The following is a 22,932-nucleotide window of genomic DNA, read 5'->3' as shown; positions in this document are numbered from 1 at the left end:
CATGAGAGAATTCGTTTTTATTTTAATCCATTAAAGGTAAATGACATTAGACTATTTTATAAATAATAGTATAATAATAATACTATAAAGCACAAATTTAAAGCTCAATTTTTGAGAGGTATCTTAACATCAAATACATTAAAAGACACTACAACTCTATTGGGTATTCGAAAATCAACGAAAGATAAAAAAGGTGAAGGAAAATCTGATTCAAAATATAAATAATGCTCTACAAAAAATTGGAAGATCTAGAAAGAAAAACGATGTAGATGCACATAGAGAAATACAAATGGAAGTGGTTTCATCAAGTACTAAGAAAATCGTTTGGTAAAATAAAAATATTAGGAACCTCATGAAAAACATTGCACAAACATAGGAAATTTTGATTACAAATACATGTAAATGATGAGCTCACTTGTTGGACAGTTATTTGTAGGCAACCACACAAAGATAGACTTGGAAAAGATGTTAAAAAATTAATATATGAATATTGGATAAAAAATTCATGTGTTTCACCAAAAGAAAGGGATGTGATGCAGCGAATAATAACACGAAAGAAGTATGAACAACATGGAAAACATATCTTGGACACCACTCAAATAGAGTTGTTCAATAAGTTCATAAAAGAGAATCATCGAATTAATGTCTCAACCAGTACCTTTGTGCAACAAAAACCATGGTATGTTAAACCTATCATTGTACTCGACACTTTTTGTTGTCGTTATCATGTGGAATTTCAATTATATTATGACACCTTCCTTAATTTTGGTATAATTTTTTGGAAAAATTCACCTCCTCCTTCCACTATCCATGGTTTCATATATGAAATTCTATGTGAAAGAGAAAATCATGAATTATTTTATGAAAAGAAATGTGTTGCTGGTAAAAAATTTGATGATTGTGGAAATCTGACTTTATTTCACAAAAAATATTCTATTGATATAAATGATCAATCATTGTAACCTAAAAGTGAAATGGAAGAGATATGAATATATCCATACATTGATTAGTTCAAATAATAGTACAAGTGCTAAAAGGATTGAATTACAAGAAGAAGAAATTCTTGTGATAGAGTTTTTGAAGAAATATGAGACAAAAATTTACAAGTACACTAAGAATTCACATAGAGCTTGATGGCAGGACCTATAATTCAAAAAATCCATGAAATGTTCCCACCACAGACCATTTTGTCAATAGTTTATTTTGCTGAGAATTACACATTTGTTGATCAAAATAAAATACAAAGTGAATATTATCATTATGACCAAGTCTCTATGTTTGTCCATATTCTATATAGACAAGTTGAACAAAATGTTGATGATATAGAAGGCATTAGTGAGAATCAACATGTTATTAAAGAATATCACTTTTATATCAACGATGATCGTACACATGATGCACATTTTCTACAACATTGTTTTGATAATAAAATTCAATGAACATTGGATATGGTCGGATGGATGTGTAGGTCAATTCAAATCTTTACGATCATTCTTTTGGTTGTGTCGCCTTCATAATAAAACCCACATTAAACATTGTTGGAATTTCAAATTCAAGCTTCTATGATCCATAACTTGTTAATATATGAACATTTTCGGAAAAAATCACATTGAAAATATTTGGTGGACGCGTTTCGAACCAGCCAGTGTGGTTCATCTTCAGGACAAGATGAAGAGACAAATCTCACAAGCAGGCTAAATAAGAAGAAAGGTCAACCTAACGGTTAGATGAAAATGACTAATTTTGACTAGGGAGGGGTAATTATATAGTTTATTAATATATTTATTTATTTGTTTATAAAATATTATTATTATAATATAACTAAATGACTATATTTGACTAGGGGAGGGAATTACTTAAATTGTCTAAATAATTAATAATTAATAATTATTTGTTTATTTAATTATTTATCTAAATTATTTATCTATTTACCTATTATTATTATTTAATTATTTATTTGATTAACCGACTTGGAAAAAAATAACAAGGATAAAATAATAATAATAATAATAATAATAAATAAATAAATAAAAACAATCAATAATTAATTAATAAAAATAAAACAAATAAATAACATAAAAATATTAAAAGTGAATAAATAATAATACCAAAAAATATACTAAAATATATAAGACAATAACAAGAGGGGTTTTCTAAAAAAAAATGAAATAATAATAATAATAATAATAATAATAATAATAAAAAATCAACAAGTAAAATATAAAAATTAATAATATTGATGATTAAAACTGATAATGAATACATGAATAATATTAAAAAAGAAAAGTAATAAAATGAATAAAAATACAGGGTAATCCTCTCTAATGAAAATCATTATCAGTTTTTATCATCAATATTACTAATTTTTATATTTTACTTGTTATTATTATTATTATTATTATTAAAAACAAATTTGAACCACCCTCTTGTTATTGTCTTATATATTTTAGTATAGTTTTTGGTATTATTATTTATTCACTTTTAATATTTTTATGTTATGTTATTTTATTTTTATTTTTATTTTTTCATTCAGTATCATTGTTTATATATATATATATATATATATATATATATATATATATATATATATATATATAGATATATATATATATATCTATATCTATATCTATATCTATATATATATATATATATATATATATATATATATATATATATATATATATATATATATATATATATATATATATATATATATATTAATTATTGATTGTTTTTTTATGTTTTTATTTTTTTCCAAGTCGGTTAATCAAATAAATAATTAAATAATTATAATAATAATATTTTATAAAAAATAAAAATATATATTAATAAACTATATAATTCTCTCTCCCTTGTCGAAAAGTATCCATTTTCATATAACCATTAGGTTGACATTTCTTCTTATTTAGCCTGCTTGTGAGATCTGTCTCTTCATCTTGTCCTGCTGGTTTGAAACGCGTCGACCAAATATTTTCAATGTGATTTTTTTTTTATTTTTTTATTTTTTTATTTTTATTTTAATTACGGTGGAATCGGCAACAGGGGAAGCCTCACGACTTGCGTTACATAGGGTCGATTTTGATCGCTACCTCTATAACCACTGGGAACTGTGTTCACCCCTCTATACAGTTCCAGGGTAAGTCTGGGGGATTTGAACTCATGACCTTCAGCACGAAGCTCACCTTTTTAATGAAATTCATCGCATTGTGATTACCAACTCACCTACCCCTGTGGGGCTCTGAAAATCTTCATGTATTAGCATTGTTGGAATTTTTTTGAGACTGGTCATGGAAAAGGAGAACATGATGGTGCAGGGCCATGTACAAAACAAGCACATGGAAGATATCAAATGGACCACTCTGCAGATAGACTTGTCTAAGATGAACACGTTCAATGGTGTAACACTGCACTAAGCTATCAGACTAACCCATCAAGGGAGGTACGAAGGTACATACATATATGTACAAATTAACATGTATATAGTTTTAATATATGATAATTTTTATTAATTTTCTAATTTTAAGCATTTATAACTTATATAGTTTAAACGACAATGATTATCTTCGAAATATATAAATTATATTTTAAATAACATATTTAAATTCTTATTTGAATTTACTATGTGTTTTTTTGGTATATTGGAGTCGAAGATGTAGGTAGATAGATTACATGTGAAGCTGAAATAGTAAAAGGGACTCGAAAATTGCATTCAATTAAAACAAAGGATTAACGAAATGCGTTTGTATCTGATAAAAGAAAATATTCTTGTTTTTTTCCTATTTGCCTAGAGGACACACAATCCAATGATGTCTACGAAAACAATATCTATGTAAAACCTTGGCAACATACATAACTAAATACAGACGGGAAAATGTTAGTTGCAAGCTTTGAAGAGATGGAATCATAGGAGACTACAGTATCATCTAAAGGTGATCAAGTTTCTGATCTTGTTAGAGAAGGTAACATTTCAATTGATTTCATAATATATATATATATATATATATATATATATATATATATATATATATATATATCTGTGTGTGTGTGTTTTATGTTTTTAAAATCAATGTGTATAAGTATCTAGATAATATTTAAAATATAGAGCTATAGAAATAAATAATAAAATCAAGTCCATATTGATAAAGTTATTTTCATGTAAATTATGAGATGAATTTATACTTATTTTATTGTGCATGAGATTTTATTGTTGTAGTTGCACCTACTAACAACATAGAAAATGCCAACTATTATTTGGTGCGGTGCACTGAATGAAAAGTGAAGTTATTGGAATACTATGATGATAACATTTTTATATATGAAAGAGGGTCTACTAAAAGGTTATTTTTTACAAGAAACTCACCAAACAGAGAGTAATTTTTACTTTCAAGACTATCAACCTGATGTCATAAGTTGTCAATATAGTCACTTGGTGTGTGCAACACGCATAAAGTTGATATAAGTTCAATAAAAAAAATAATTGAAAGTTAAAAAATGGAGAATATCAAAAGTTGAACATGAACGGATCATTGAAGATGGAATTCCGTTGGAATTTTTTTAATTGAACCGCCTAATAATTTCTTCTTCTTTGATTCATCTTTTAGAACTTAGAGTTCAAATACATTGTCAACATTTCTTTTTGTGCACTCTTAAGTTTTACATTTTTAAGAATGTGATGATGTGAAAGTGATACTCATTGGGTATTGTATTGAGTTATAAATTTATATGTATATTTCTTGTTATGTGTACCTATATTGAGGATTTACTTCTCTATTAATTTGTGATGTATATTCTGTTGTTACTACTATATTAATTTGTGATTGTGGTTGGTTGAGCCGAGCACTGTTACTTCTCTGTTAAGTTGTGATTGTGGTTAGTTGAGTCATTTACTAAAAATAATTTACTAACATTATAGGAATGATTAAATGAAAAATGTACCAACTAAATGGAAATTTACTTTCATTTCTATATATTCATGAACTTCAATTATACGTAAAACCTTTAAAAGAATCAAACCTTGCACATGCATCATGCAAATTGTTATCATTATTTTAGACATCTATATTGAATTATACTTGATTCATTCAAATGCAAAATGCAGACCACATTTTGTAATTTTTGCAATTTTAATAGATTCATTTTAAATAAGTCAAGACAAAACAACTTCAAACAAAACCTAAGAATTATCTACTAACATTATAGGAATGATTGAACGAAAAATGTACCAACTAAATACAAATATGTAAGACATTTAGAAGCATCAAGCCATGCATGCATCATGCAAATTGTGGGCCATGTTTTATAATCCAGTTTTATCTAACTTATGCAAATGTGCATTAAAACAATTTTATACTAAAATTTAAAGTAGCCTTTCTATACATGAATGAAAAATGCACATGTACCATATTTTATAATGCCTTATCATTGTTTTAGACATCTCCATCGAATTATACTTGATTCGTTCAAATGCAAAATGTCGACCACATCTTGAAATTTGCAATTTTAATAGATTCATTTTAAATATGTCAAGACAAAACAAATTTAAACAAAACCTAAGAATCATATATTAATATTATAGGAATGATTGAATGCAAAATGTACCAACTAAACACAAATATGTAAAACATTTAAAAGCATCAAACCATGCACGCATCATACAAATTGTGGACGATGTTTTGTAATGAAATTTTATCTAACTTATGTAAATGTGAATTCATTCAAATTTATATTAAAAGTTAACTATCGAATAACATCCATAGTAGACTTTCTATACATGATTGAAAAATGTAAATGTACCATATTTTGTAATGCAATTGTAAGTTATCATTATTTTAGACATCTACATCGAATTATACTTGAATCATTCAAATGAAAAATGAAAAGAGCATTTTGTAATTTGCAATTTTAATAGATTCATTCTAAATAAGTCAAGACAAAACAACTTAAAAAGAAAACCTAAGAATCATCTACTAACAATATAGGAATGATTAAATGTAAAATGTACCAACTAAATGAAAATATATAAAACATTTAAAAACATCAAGCCATGCATGCATCATGCAAATTGTGGGCCATATTTTATAATGAAATCTTATCTAACTTATGTAAATGTGCATTCAAACAACTTTATATTATAATTTAACTATCAACCGACATCCATAGTAGCATTTCTATATGTGAAGACAAAATCTACATGTACAATATTTTATAATGCAATTTTAAGTTGTCATTATTTTAGAGATCTACATCGAATTACTTGATTCATTTAGATACAAAATGAAGACCACATTTTGTAATTTGCAATTTTAATAGATTCATTTTAAATAAGTCAAGACAAAACAACTTTAAACAAAACCTAAGAATCATCTGTTATCATAATAGGTATAGGACTGATTGAATGCAAAACATACCAACTAAATGCAAATTTACTTTAATTACACTACATATTCATGAACTTAAGTATGCAAAACCATGTTTTAAGCATCAAACCATAGATCATGTAGATGTTACCATGCAAAATGTACATAAACTCCAAAATTAGCATGTATTAAATCATAATAAAGAGTTTTACTTTAAATATCTCCGAAATTTATATCATGATAAAAGTAAATATAACATTAAAAAGTTGTCAAATAAAAAGTTACATTAATTTAGACAATCTCACTCAAATATAGGTTCTATCAACCTCCTTGTGCTCTCCTCTGAATCATGGGTGCCCTGCACAACATGTGTAATTGCATATATACATAATATTATGTACTTTAAAATTAAATTTTAATGTTTTAAAATTAAATGAGAATGTAATACCATCAAAACAAAATTATAAAAAAATTCAAATTCCATGCAATACCTCATGGTGTTTGCCCTCCATTGTGCCATTTTGGTGTTCATATTGCTTTTCGCCCTCCTCGATGCCCTCTACAAGACATCTAAATGTACATATTAGAAATTTTAAATTGCATGCATGAAAATGCATAAACTTACCTCATTAAAATAATCGATAGACGACTTTTTCAAATTGTTCAGATGATCCTATCCCTATTGTTGACTCCATCACTAAAGTCCCTAGACAATGGAAATCATCTCCCCTAACCTAAAATTCCAAAATTTTAAAATTTTAAGATAAATATATAAACCATTTTTTAATGAAACTTTCACTTCAATTTGTAACAAAACATAAGTGAAATATTCGTTACTTGTGGCACATCTCCTAATAGAGAGGAAGAGGGTGGTGGTATGTCCAAAACATCGGTCAGAATCAGAATCTATTAACATTTAATTATATATACATAATTATTTATTTTAAAAATATGCTAGGTCACAATATACCAATATTTAATAAAAGTAGAATAATAATTATATCAACATGAACTCTTCAAAAAAACTAACATCTCTCAAAATATCTTCATTGGAACCTAAACTTAGGACATTATCAAAATTTTCATTCAACAAACGATTTAACTGCAAATGGTGACCATATGATACATTTATGTTAGATTATATCTGAAAAAAATAAAAAAATGTATTTGAATCGACATTAACACATACATTACAAATTACATTAAAATATCAACTCTAACCATTGACTGATACCGATCCCACACCCTCTTCTTCATGAAAATTTAAGTCTTGCCAACCATTATGGCAAGCCTTTGCATATGCTTTAATCTCCTCAGTATTCATATTATCTATCTCCTCATGTGTTTTATATACAAAATTATCACATACATTAGCTCATGCTCTTTGCCAATTTAGATCGATATCAATTCCGGTCAATGCACTATGTATGTTGTCTATAATGGCATCCCTTCCTTCTTGACTAATTTGAGAAGTGGCACCCATCTCTGACCACAAATTTACTAGACGAGGAGGTTGGCATACCAAAGGTGGCTGAGGTTGAGGTAATTTAGTATCATATAATGCATCCTTACGATCATATAATCGACCTTTCCCATTACCATAATATTCAAATGGAAGGTCATTATAATCGAGTTTGCATAACCAAAAAATTTCTGCATAAAATAATTTGGAAAAATAAAATCGAACCTCATAACTCCATGGCAGCTTTCCATCTACTGCAAGGAACCTATCATACAAATGGAAAGATATATCAGGGTTCTTGAAATATTAAATGTTGAGCATCTTTCTTTTTGGCCCTTCTTTGAAATTAAACATAAATTTCACATCTTCTTTTGTAACCCTTCTATTAATCTTGGCCCAATTATAGAGACCCATCATTGCTTCCTTTCTATTCCTCATCATATTTATAAATGAATATGTGTTTGGCCCAAGCTTCTCGTAAACATCGAGAAATGAGCTTAAAGAGTATGTAACTATTTCTAAGCTTTCTCTACTCTTTGCAAGGAGCTTCAAACTCCTAGGTTATTTCTTCAATTTAGAATAATGAGTTTTTCACTTTTGTAATGTGCATTTTTGGAGGTTTGTCTCCCAAGAAAGCTCATTCAGAATATCAGATGGATAAAAAGTAGTTGGCGTCTGAACTTCTTCTTGAACCATCCAGCTTCGCTTACATCTACTTGGACCAACATTTTCACCCTCTCGATCAGTATATAAAATTACACATATATAAAAACATGTGAACAAATGTATTCATACATGTGTGCAATATAGACATGTATAATTTACCAAAATGATGTTGACCACCTAGAGAATGCTGACCACCCTAAGATTGATTACCACCTGGAGAATGTTGACCACCATGAGATTGCTGACCACCCTGAGATTGATGACCACCCAAAGAATTTTGACAATTGTCACGTGACAACACTGTGAGCGAAGCATCTAAAAAAAAAGAAAATCAATTTTCAATATTTATGTGTACATACATATGATTCTACTTATTTATGATTTAAGTAAATTCACACACACACACACACACCCACCCACATATAATAAATACCACGATGTGAACGATGGACCTCCCATGATTCTTTTGATATTCTCTTTAATCCACAATGTCGACCTCCCTCTCTAGTAAATGCATGAGACTCTATTGATGTTCGCCTCGAAGAATCATGTGGAAAATGCTCATCCATGATATGGATATCTATAGATATATAGACATGCATGATATTTAAAATGTTACCTTATGGATTTACAATTATTTTTAAAAATGTTATTTAAAAAGATCAAGAATTAAGAAATTTGTTGTAATGCTTGAAGTTACAACATGCATTTAAAAATATTGAAATTTTTATTTAAAAAGATTAAGAATTCAGAAAAATGAGATAACCCTTAAAGTTATTTCATGCATTTAATTGATTTAAACCTTGAAATTACATCATGCATTTTAATATCTTAAAATTGATATTTGAAAACATTGAAAGAAATCAAAAAATTAATGTAACAATCCGAGGCTCCTCATCGAATTATACTTGATTCGTTCAAATGAAAAATGTCGACCACATCTTGAAATTTGCAATTTTAATAGATTCATTTTAAATATGTCAAGACAAAACAAATTTAAACAAAACCTAAGAATCATATATTAATATTATAGGAATGATTGAATACAAAATGTACCAACTAAATGAAAATATGTAAAACATTTAAAAGCATCAAACCATGCATGCATCATGCAAATTGTGGGCGATGTTTTGTAATGAAATTTTATCTAAATTATGTAAATGTGCATTCAATCAAATTTATAATAAAAGTTAACTATCGACTGACATCCATAGTAGACTTTCTATACATGATTGAAAAATGTAAATGTACCATATTTTATAATGCAATTGTAAGTTATCATTGTTTTAGACATCTACATCGAATTATACTTGATTCATTCAAATGAAAAATGAAAAGAGCATTTTGTAATTTGTTTTAATAGATTCATTAAAATAAGTCAATACAAAACAACTTGAAAAAAAACCTAAGAATCATCTACTAACAATATAGGAATGATTAAATGTAAAATGTACCAACTAAATGAAAATATGTAAAACATTTAAAAACATCAAGCCATGCATGCATCATGCAAATTGTGGGTCATATTTTATAATGAAATCTTATCTAACTTATGTAAATGTGCATTCAAACACCTTTATATTAAAATTCAACTATCAACCGACATCCATAGTAGCATTTCTATACGTGAATACAAAATCTACATGTACAATATTTTAAAATGCAATTTCAAATTATCATTGTTTTAGAGATCTACATCAAATTACTTGATTCATTCAAATGAAAAATGAAGACCACATTTTGTAATTTGTAATTTGAATAGATTCATTTTAAATAATTCAAGACAAAACAACTTTAAATAAAACTTAAGAATCATCTATTATCATTATAGGTATAGGACTGATTGAATGTAAAACATACCAACTAAATGCAAATTTACTTTCATTGCACTACATATTCATGAACTTAAATATGTAAAACCGTGTTTTAAGCATCAAACCATAGATCATGCAAATGTTACCATGAAAAATGTACATAAACTCCAAAATTAGCATGTATTAAATCATAATAAATAGTTCAACATTTAAAATATGTCCAAACTTTTAAAATATATAATAAAAAGTTGTCAAATAATAAGATGCATCAATTCCTAATAAAGAGTTTCACTTTAAATATCTCCAAAATTTATATCGTGATAAAAGTAAATATAACATTAAAAAGTTGTCAAATAAAAAGTTACATTAATTTAGACAATCTCACTCAAATATAGGTTCTAACAACCTCCTTGTGCTCTCCTCGGAATCATGGGTGCCCTGCACAACATGTGTAATTGCACATATATACATAATATTATGCACTTTAAAATTAAATTTTAGTGTTTTAAAATTAAATAAGAATGTAATACCATCAAAAAAAATTATAAAAAATTCAAATTCCATGCAATAACTCATGGTGTTCGCCCTCCATTATGCCATTTTGGTGTTCATATTGCTTTTCACCCTCCTCGGTGCCCTTTATAAGACATCTAAATGTACATTTTAGAAATTTTAAATTGCATGTATGAAAATGCATAAACTTACCTCATTAAAAAAATCAATAGACGACTTTTTCAAATTGTTTAGATGATCCTATCACCATTGCCGACTCCATCGCTAAAGTCACTGGACAATGGAAATCATCTCCCCTAACCTAGAATTCCAAAATTTTAAAATTTTAAGATAAATATATAAACCATTTTTTAATGAAACTTTCACTTCAATTTGTAACAAAACATAAGTGAAATATTAATTACTTGTGGCACATCTCCTAATAGAGAGGAAGAGGGTGGTGCTATGTCCAAAACATCAGTCAGAATCAGAATCTGTTAATATTTAATTATATATACATAATTATTTATTTTAAAAATATGCTAGTTCACAATATATCGATATTTAATAAAAGTAGAATAATAACTGTATCAACAAGAACTCTTCAAAAAAACTAACATCTCTCAAAATATCTTCATTGGAACGTGAACTTAGGACATCATCAGAATTTTCATTCAACAAATGATTTAACTGCAAATGGTGAACATATGATACATTTATGTTAGATTTTATCTGAAAAAAATAACAAAATGTATTTGAATCGACATTAACACATACATTACAAATTACATTAAAAGATCAACCCTAACCATTGACACATACCGATCCCACACCCTCTTCTTCATGAAAATTTAAGTCTTGCAAACCATTACAACAAGCCTTTTCATATGCTTTAATCTCCTCAACATTCATATTATCTATCTCCTCATTTGTTTTATATACAAAATTATCACATGCATTAGCTTGTGCTCTTTGCCGATTTAGATTGATATCAATTCTAGTCAATGCACTATGTATGTTGTCTATAATGGCATCCCTTCCTTCTTGACTAATTTGAGAAGTGGCACCCATCTCTGACCACAAAGTTACTAAACAAGGAGGTTGGCGTAACAAAGGTGGCTGAGGGTGAGGCAATACAGTATCATGTAATGCGTCCTTACGATTATACAATCAACCTTTCCCATTACCATAATATTTAGATGGAAGGTCATTATAATCAGGTTTGCATACCCAAAAAAATTCTGCCTAAAATAATTTGGCAAAATAAACTTGAACCTCATAATTCCATGGAAGCTTTCCATCTGTTGCAAGGGACCTATCATATAAATGGAAAGCTATATCAGGGTGCTTGAAATATTACATCTTGAGCATCTTTCTTTTCAGCCCTTCTTTGAAATTAAACATAAATTTTACATATTCTTTTGTAGCCCTTTTATTAATCTTGGCCCAATTATAGAGACCCATCATTGCTTCCTTTCTATTCCTCATCATATTTATAAATGAATATGTGGTTGGCCCAAGCTTCTCATAAACATCGAGAAATGGGCTTGAAGAGTGTGTAACTATCTCTAAGATTTCTCTACTCTTTGCAAGGAGCTTCAAGCTCCCAAGATATTTCTTCAATTTAGAATAATGAGTTTTTCACTTTTGTAATGCGCATTGTTGGAGGTTTGTCTCCCAAGATAGCTCATTTGTAATATTAGATGGATAAAAAGTAGTTTGTGTTTGAACTTCTTCTTGAACCGTCCGGCTTCGCTTACATCTACATGGATCAATATTTTCACCCTCTTGATCAATATATAAAATTACACATATATAAAAACATGTGAACAAATGTATTCATACATGTGTGCAATATAGACATATATAATTTACCAAAATGATGTTGACCACCCGGAAAATATTGACCACCCTAAGATTGATGACCACCTGGAGAATGTTGACCACCATGAGATTGCTGACCACCTGAGGAATTTTGACCACCCTGAGATTGATGACCACCCAAAGAATTTTGACAGTCGTCATGTGACAACACTGTGAGTGAAGCATCTAAAAAAATAGAAAATGAATTTTCAATATTTATGTGTACATACATATGATTCTACTTATTTATGATTTAAGTAAATTCACACACGCACACACACACCCACATATAATAAATACCACAATGTGAAGGATGGACCTCCCGCAATTCTTTTGATATTCTCTTTGATCCACAATGTCAACCTCCCTCTCTAGTAAATGCATGAGACTCTATTGGTGTTCGCCTCGAAGAATCATGTGGAAAATGTTCATACATGATATGGATATCTATAGATATATAGACATGCATGATATTTAAAAAGTTACCTCACGGATTTACAATTATTTTTAAAAATGTTATTTAAAATGATCAAGAATTTAGAAATTTGTTGTAACACTTGAAGTTACAACATGCATTTAAAAATCTTGAAATTTTTATTTAAAAGATTAAGAATTCAGAAAATTGAGATAACCCTTGAAGTTATTTCATGCATTTAACTGATTTAACCCTTGAAATTACATCATGCATTTTAATATCTTAAAATCGATATTTAAAAACATTGAAAGAATTCAAAAAATTAATGTAACAATCCGAAGCTCTTCATTTAAAATATTCTTAAGGCTAAAAACACAAATGTTGAAGCATGCACATTTTGAAAAGTAAATACAAAATTTTCTAAAACATGTCAAGTTAATCAAGTTGTGCTTACATAGTGGGGACACACTTAGTATAGAATTGAAAAAAACAAATATCAAATATATCTTACAATATCCTCAATAAATATCAATGGAGAACTTATTAACATTAATTCATTTTTCACAACAAATCTGGAATTGGCATTGCCCCATACAATAGATCACTAGACATCCTATTAATATTTTCACAATGTCTTATGCTAAATGATTGAAATTGACTCACAATATTTTTTTCTTTTCCATGCAGTTATTTTAACCTCTCCCTTTTAACTAGGTACATGGCTTTCATCTGATTGCACACAAGTTCAAAATTGGTGAAGACTACAATTCCATTCGTTCCATACTCCCTAGCTTTTCGTAATCCTTCTATCAGTGCAATATAGTATGCTTCATTGTTTTTTGTTCTTCTAGGTACATTCATTTTCCTTTGGAGAGGGAAAATTTTAAGGACGAAAGTTTATCTTAAAGTTTAGAAACCTTGGCGAATCTTACTAGTCCCTAATATGCAAATTGTAAAAAAATTGGTGATATTTTTATAGAAATATTTAGATTTTCAATAATTTTATATTAGTCAATATAATATTTTGGCAATTTTTAAGGTAAAATAGTGGTGTTATATAAAATTTGGGCAAATCATTTTATAGAAAAATGAAAATTGGCGAACCATTTTTTTGAAAAAAATATGGAAAATTGGCCCACCTACGGATATTAGCCCCTAAAATTTCCCTACTTTGGAGGAATTTGTTCATCACAATATTGTATAGAACATAAGTAATCATTGTTTTCCCTAGATTGGGATCCAAGAAACTTCTATACATAATGTCCATTTTCAACCACGTTTAATGGGTTTTCTACTTCCTGTAAGAAAACAAATTCAATAAGATGAATTTAATATATGTATACATGTATTGTTAGGTTGTGAAAAATCTTATTGTTTACACAAATCTGCTGAAAGACCAGGTAGCAAGAAAGGTTTTTTCTACTTGGTTGGATGGTTGGAGAGTTGCAAGAAGAAAACAACTAGAGATCTCTAATTCAACTCAACTGAAGGTTTAAAGTATTTATGAATTTATTTTTATGTTCATTCCACATATACAAATCTTTCTAATTCAGCTTAGCTTCAAATCATCCAAATTTGAAAGTATTTCTTAATTTATTTTTATTTTCATTCTTGAAAATTTAACACTTATTCATGCCTAGTTTGAGAGTATTTCTTAATTTATTTTTATTTTCATTCTTGGAAATTTGACACGTATTTATGCCTTGTTATAAATTTTTCTTATTTTTTTTTTCTGCGTAAAGGCTACTTCTATTAAAAAAGAGAAAAAATATATGTATAAAGAGGTCAAGACCTCAGAAGGGGCTGAAACCTGCCCTCAACCAGATATCCTGATACACATAAACCCCTTTGACAACCATCCCGGGATTGAGAAACCTTGAAGCATATTTTTTAAATCCCTTACAGACAAAAGTGTAAACCAGAGCTGTGTTTAACACTACAGTACTATCGACGACTATGGCTTTACTGATAAACATTCTGCCCTGATAGCCATATGCAAAATTAGACCAAAACAATGGCTTGCTGAGCCATGACCTGATACAATTCATAGGATTATAATGGCGCGCATCGATACTAAACCAAGAGCTGAAGCAAAACAGAGTTGGCATTATCCAGAGAAGCATAACAGAAAAAAGAAAAAGACCAGAAGAGAGAATGCCATCAGTGGGCATTGTACCAAATTCATTAAACATGTTTCTGAGAGTCGAGAGCATCCCTTTCCACCTGGCTAGGAGAGCCTATCCACGTGACGACCGCGTTGTCTGCATCTCCCATGTCGCCGCCACCTGGAGGAGTTTCCAAATTTAGAATGCCACCGGGAGGAAGCTCTGGCTCACCTGCATGCACATTGCGTTGTGTAGAGTCCACTGGAGGCTGAGGAGCTTCAGGCGCATTACCCTCTTCCTGCATATTGTCACCATTGAACACGACACCAGCCACCTCTCCCTGAAGAACGCTATCATCCTGAGACTGAGACGTAGTGGTATGGGCCGAGCTGCTAGGCTTATCCTCCTCCTCAGCAAGGATTACTGTTATACTGGCTGACAAAACGGGCTTATTGAGCCTACTATGGAATTTGAAGCGGGTTGTTTGGAAGGAATTGTGCGGGAGGGGCCTGCCATGACCAGAAGGCGGAGAGGACGGGGAGGCAGAGGCCAGAGGGACTATGTTCTGGGGAGCAGATTGAGAAGCGCGGCCTCGATTGCCAGTGGTGCCTCCACGGCGAGAAACTCCACGACGTCGGACCATTTCCGAATTAACTGAGAGACCAGGGAAGGGAATTAGGCAGGACCAGATGGGAAAGGGCTGAGCGCAGGCAGACCAGGCCAAAACCAAAAACCAGATGAGCTTCCAAGCAGCTAGAATGAAGCACGAGTGCGGGAAGAATAGCAGACGGATATAGGAGCCGAGGAGGGCGATTACATGAACCAGAAGCCAAGTCATGGATAAATCACCTTGCGTGGCTTCTCGAGCTGAGCGCACATTCAATACCAAATGCCTGACCATAATTCTGTACCCTGAAGAATTCATTTCAAATGCGGTGGGTTTGTGGGATCCGCGCCCTTGAGCCAGGTGCAGGGACAGCTGCCGGTGGGGAGTAACTCCGCCTTAAATGGGCTACAGTGACACCCGCATTCGGGTTATAATTTTTTTTTATTAAAGATATAATACATGTTCATTTATATGGCATACATGGGTCTATTTATATGCTTCTTTAAAAACTACAGTTAAAGAAGAAGAAGAAAATGAAAAATGATAAACTTAGTTTTATTGTAGTAAATTTAATATCTATGTCACCTTCTTAAAATTAAAACACTAACATTAAAAATAAAACACCAAAAATAGATGACAAAGCAATGCCAACACTCTAATCAGCTTTAGTCTCATGCACCCAACAAAATAGAAATGAAAAATATGTACATCTAAAAAAAAACTACTACTTGAAAAGAGCAAGTACAAGAACCTTCAATTGAGTGTATTATACCTCATATTAGGAAGCTAATAGACCCATTATCCAAGAAAATAGAGAATAAAAGTGAGTTACACATAATTAAAAAGGAAACATAAATCAACATATAACAATATAAACAAGGAAAGCATGTTAACAAGAAGCATCAAAGAACAGAAACACAGAAAGTATGTTACCAAGAAACATCAAGGTTGTTCTACGAAATAAATTAAGGTAGAACAAATCAACCCAATAACATTAAAATCAAAACACCAAAAATAGATGACAAAGAAATTCCAACACTCCAATTAGCTTCAATCTCATGCACCCAACAAAATAGAAATGAAGAATATGTACATCTCAAAAAGTAAATGCTACTTGAAAAGAGAAATTACAAGAACCTTCAATTGAGTGTATTCTACCTTATCTTAGGAAGATAATAGACCGATTTCCTAAGAAAATAGGGAAGAAAAGTGAATTACATATAGGGAAAAAGAAAACATAAATGAAAATATAACAACAAAAACAAGGAAAGTATGTTACCAAGAAGCATCAAGGTTTTTCTATGAGATAAATCAAGGTAGAACAAGTCAACCCAATAACATTAAAATTAAAACACCAAAAATAAATGACAAATTAGTGTCAACACTCTAATTAGCTTCAATCTCATCCACTCAATAAAATAGAAATGAAAAAGATGCATCTCAAAAATAAAATACTAATTGAAAAGAGAAAGTATAAGAGCCTTCAATTAAGTGAAATTTTGCTCGTCTTAGGAAGACGATAAGACCCATGTTCCAAGAAATAGGGAAGGTTTAAGTGAAATACACAATGAAAAATAAAACATATAAATGAACATATAACAACATATACAAGGAAAGTATGTTACCAATAAGCATCAAGGTTGTTCTACAATATAAATCAAGGTAGAATAAGTCAATCCAATTAACATTAAAATTAAAACACCAAAAATGGATGACAAAGCAATGCAAACACTCTCATTATCAGCCCAATAACATTAAAATTTAAAAAAAAAAAGAATAGATGACAAAGCAATGCCAACACTCTAATTAGCTTCAATCTCATGCACCCAACAAAATAGAAATGAAAAATATGTATCTCAAAAAGAAACTACTACTTGAAAAGAGCAAGTACAAGAACCTTCAATGAATCAATTAAGTGTATTATGTCTCATCTTAGGAAAATGATAAGATCCATGTTCCAATTAAATAGGGAAGATTGAACTGAAATACACATAATGAAAAAGAAAACATAAATGAGCATATAACAACAGAAGCAACGAATGTATGTTACTAAGAAGCATTGAGGTTGTTCTGCAAGATAAATCAAGGTAGAACAAGTCAACCCAATTAACATTAAAATTAAAACACCAAAAATGGATAACAAAGCAATGCCAACACTCTAATTAGCAACCCAATAACATTAAATTAAAACACAAAAAATAGATGACAAAGCAATGTGAACACTCTAATTATCTTCAATATCGTGCACCCAATAGAATAGAAATGAAAGAGATATATCTCAAAATCAAACTACTACCTGAAAAGAGAAAGTATAAGAACCTTCAACTAAGGAAACATAAATGAACATATAACAACAACAAAAAAGGAAAGTATGTTCCCAAGAAGCATCAAAGTTGTTCTATGTGATAAATGAAGGTAGAACAAATCAACCCCATAACATTAAAATTAAAACACCAAAAATATATGACAAAGCAATGCCAACACTCTAATTAGCTTTAATCCCTTTCACTTAGCAAAATAGAAATAATAACATTAAAATTAAAACACTATAAATAGATGACAAAACAATGCCATCATTCTAACTAGCTTTAATATCACACACTCAGCAAAATAGAAATGAAAAAGATGTATCGCAAAAAGGAACTACTACTTGAAAAGAGAAAGTACAAAAACATTCAATTAAGTGTATTATGACTCATCTTAGGAGGCTAGCAAGACCCATGTTGATTTGGATTTGTGAAGGAATGCAAGAAATCATAGATATAACCATCAATACAATGATGCAAAAAAAAAAATACTTAATTTCATTAATGTAAAATACTGAAATATGCTTACAGATAGAAATGGAAAAATACTAGCTGGGGCGATGGTAGCTTATCTCTGAGAAGAGATGTGGCAGCTACATGCCTCTGCACTATGTTACAATGAGGCTCGAAGGCCTATTTATTCTTGAGAAACAATGGAAAACCATAAACATAAAAAAAATGTAACCCTAGGAGATGAAGCGCCAAACTATGGGCCCCATTTGGGTAAATTGGTACATCAACTTCCTGGGGTCGTAACTTTGGCATACGATCTTTGCTTGATGCGCACAATAACTTGTTAGAAATAGCTATTTGAGGACTAAAACTTTCGAATAGCCTACCATATTTCCATGGTGGCCCCCGTTTTCCCAACAAACGTCGTTTAGGGCCTTAAAACGGTTTCAGAAGTTCAAGACCCAAAAAACTGCCAAAAATAGTAAATTGTGCTACAATTAAGGAAACTAAAAAACTAAAAGAGACAGTTGTTGGGGTCCAATTGGGATAGGTGAGTGGTCACCAACATCCACCTGGATCATTCCTCCCCCCTTAGGAAGCAATGGTACCCATTGCATTGAGTGCCTCCATGAGACAGGGAAACTTCTGCTAAAATTGTTCCCTTGTGAGTTGTTCTACAATCTCTGATGTGTCCAGTAATGGTGGGAATCATGGGCAACGGTGGTCCACATTGAACACTCGTTGCAAGCCAAGCAATAGGGGAACGTTGTGCTCCAAAGCATTGTTTCCAATAGCCTTGGTGATGGTTTAAGGACCATATTAGAGTGGTCTAAGCTACAGATGGGCTCTTGTAAGGCGTTCTTTCTATAGATGAAACTAGACTTTGTCACCCACTTAAAACTTGTGTGGCACTCGATGTTGATCATGTCACTGCTTGTACTTGGAATTTTTCATAATGGAGCGGTGATATATCAGACTATTGGGTAGAGATGCCTCGGGAGTCAGATCGAACAAATGATTGACCTAAGAATGCAATGGTACCCCTGTGGGTGAGGAGAAGATGTTTCTGTATTCTTTCATGACCACATCACCCTACTTCTGTTGCATGGAGGAACCCTTCCCTAGGGCCATGGATGTGGCTACGATCTTCCCCTTACTTTGAGAGCGAACGAGAAAGAAAATGAATTTCCTAGTCTAGGAGACAATCTTACTGCATTTCTTAGCAGAGATCAAAGCGGTGGTGGTGGCTACCTTCGATATCTTGTATAATGAATTACCCAAAGAAATAAAAACAACGTGAGGGCTTGACTCATACACAACATGTCACTTCCACAAGTATGGTTGGCCTAATAATACATCACAAACATCAAGAGGTGCAACATCACACAATACCTTACCTGTGAAGGGCTTGATACTATCAGGAAGGCGGCACTGCTGTTGGACTAAGAGATCTTCTCCTCGGTGAAGCCACCCAATGTTGTATGGTTGTAGGTGTGGTATGGTCTATAGGCCCAGACGCTTCACAACCTTTGCTGAAATGAGGTTCTTTTGGTTGCCACTGTCGACAATGAATTGCACTAGTGAACTCTTCACCCATATTTGTGAGTGGAAAAGTCATTCCCCCTCCTTCGGATCTTTAAGCTCATTCTTCTAGATCTTGGTGGTGGCAACAGTGGTTCTCAGCTCTACATCAATGATCTGCTTCCCTTTGTCATTCCCATTATTGAGCTCTGACTCAGGTTCAGAACATACATCTGATTCTGAAGCCTTCAACTCGGCCACTAATGAATTCTTGGCTCGACACTCACTTGTGTTATGTGTGGGGATCTTATGGAACTCATACCACTTTCCTGTGTCTTTCTTTGAATTCGTGGTGTTGTTCTTCTCTTACGGCTTCGATGGGTTGTCTTTGGTCACCCCGCCTTGGCTTTGTCCTTTGTTCTTTGAGTTCATAGGTCCAAAATCTCACTTCTTCTATTTAAAATTCGGCTTGATCTTAACATTGTATCGGTATGTCCTACTAAGCGAGGAGATGTCGAAGAACTCCATCTTGTCCCGATGTACCTGTGTAGGCAGCCACGATATTTGAGTACCAAATGCCGCTTAGAATCCTTGATACCCAACTTTGTGTGAAGGGTATGAAAAATGTTGGCAAACTCTGGCATGTCTTGGTCCCTTCCTTACCACAACGTGGTCCACTTTATGTATTCATCCTCATAGCTTCCAACAGGGTAGTACTGCTCCTTAATGGCATCTCAGAATGAATTCCAAGTGGGTGTGGCTGAAAACAGTGAGCCCGTACTTTCATCCTTCGGCTCACAGTGGGTTTCCCACCAGTCCTTGACATGCGGGGTAGCTTTGAGAAGTGCAAAAGTGATCTTTTCCCAACTGGAAAAATCATGAACAGAAAAATACTCTTCAATCAAATTCAACCATTTATCTAAGGCATCTGCATATGTCTGACCCTCGAATATGGGGATTTCAAAGTTAACTTTTACCTTAAAGGGTGTGGCATTTCCACAGTAGCTGCTAGAAGTAGATGTGTCGCTCATGGGTAGTCGCTGAAGGATCTGGGCAAATTTGTCCATCATCACGTTCCTTTGTCGCTCGAGGGATTCTTCGAGCAAGATTCTGATAGGATATCCTACCCCTCATCTTTCTTTTCATCTGCCATGGGAGGTTGTCGGGATTTGCAAGGTTGGCCATGTAGTGCTTCGACCAGTTCAAGCCCTAACTCCTTATATCTCGACCTGGTTGGGGACATGTAAAGAAAAAAAGGGAAAGAGAAGACTGCTTTGATACTACTGATCGAGATTTATGCAGGAATGCAACAAATTATAGAGATAACCATAAACACATAAATGCAATGGAAATAATACTTCATTTCATTAATGTAAAATACTGAAATATGCTTACAAACAGAAATGGAAAATACTAGCTCGGGCGATGGTAGCTTATCTCTGAGAAGAGATGTGGCAACTACATGCCTCTGAACTATGTAACAATGAGGCTCGAAGGCCTATTTATTGTTGAGAAACAACAAAAAACCCTAAACATCCAAAAAACTAACTTAGGAGATGAAGCGCTAAACTATGGGCCCCATTTGGGTAAATTGGTACATCAACTTCCCGGAGTCATAACTTTGGCATACGATATTCATTTGATGCAGACAATACCTCATTAGAAAGATTTATTCGAGGACTACAACTTTCAAATGGTCAACATGGTCTACAAACAATGTTGGTCCTTGTTTTCCTAAAAAACATCATTTAGGGTCTCAAAATGGCTCTGGAAGTTCATGACCCGAAAAAAATAAGAAAAATAGTAAATTGTGCTATAATTAAGGAAACTGAGAAACTGAAAGAGATAGTTGTTGGGGTCCAAGTGGGATAGCCAAGTGGCCACCAACATCCACCTAGATCACATGTTCCAAGCAAACAGGGAAGCAAAGTGAATTGCACGTATAATGAAAAAGGAAACGTAAATAAACATACAACAATAAAGCCAATGAATGTATGTTACCAAGAAGCATCAAGATTGAACTCTATGACATAAATCAAGGTAGAACAAGTCAACCAATAACATAAAAATTAAAACACCAAAAACAGATGACAAAGAAATGGAAACACGCTAAGTACCCAATAACATTAGTCAACCCAATAACATTAAAATTAAAACACCAAAAATAAATGATAAAAAAATGCCAACACTCTAATTAGCTTCAATCTCATGAACCCAATGAAATAGAAATGAAAAAGATGTATCTAAAAAATAAACTACTACTTGAAAAAAGAAAGTACAAGAACCTTCAATTAAGTGTATTCTACCTCATCTTAGGAAGGTAATAAGACTCATGTTCCAAGAAAATAGGGAAGCAATGTGAATTACACATAATGAAAAAGAAAACATAAATGAACATATAACAATAGAAGCAAGAAAATTATGTTACCAAGAAGCATCAATGTTGTTCTACGAGATAAATCAAGGTAAAACAAGCCAACGCAATAACATTAAAATTAAAACACCAAAAATGGATGACAAAGAATTGTCAACACTCTAGTTAGTAACCCAATAATATTAAAATTAAAACACAAAAAATAGATGACAAAGCAATCCCAACACTCTAATTAGAGTCAGTCTCATGCATCCAACAAAATAGAAATTTAAAAGATGTATCTCAAAACTAAACTACTCCTTGAAAAAAGAAAGTACAAGAACCTTCAATTAATTGTATTCTGTCTCATCATAAGAAGCTAATAAGACACATGTTCCAAGCAAATAGGGAAGCAATGTGAATTACACACAATGAAAAAAGAAACATAAATGAACATATAACAACAAAATCATGGAAAATATGTTACCAAGAAGCATCAAGGTTGTTCATTGCCATGAT

The sequence above is a fragment of the Pinus tabuliformis genome, chromosome 7 (assembly GCF_031772625.1).
Source record: "Pinus tabuliformis cultivar Carrire ecotype Pingquan chromosome 7, CPIR1, whole genome shotgun sequence".
Classification (NCBI taxonomy): domain Eukaryota; kingdom Viridiplantae; phylum Streptophyta; class Pinopsida; order Pinales; family Pinaceae; genus Pinus; species Pinus tabuliformis.
The sequence above is the reverse complement of the archived record's forward strand: the minus strand, read 5'-3'. Positions refer to the sequence as shown.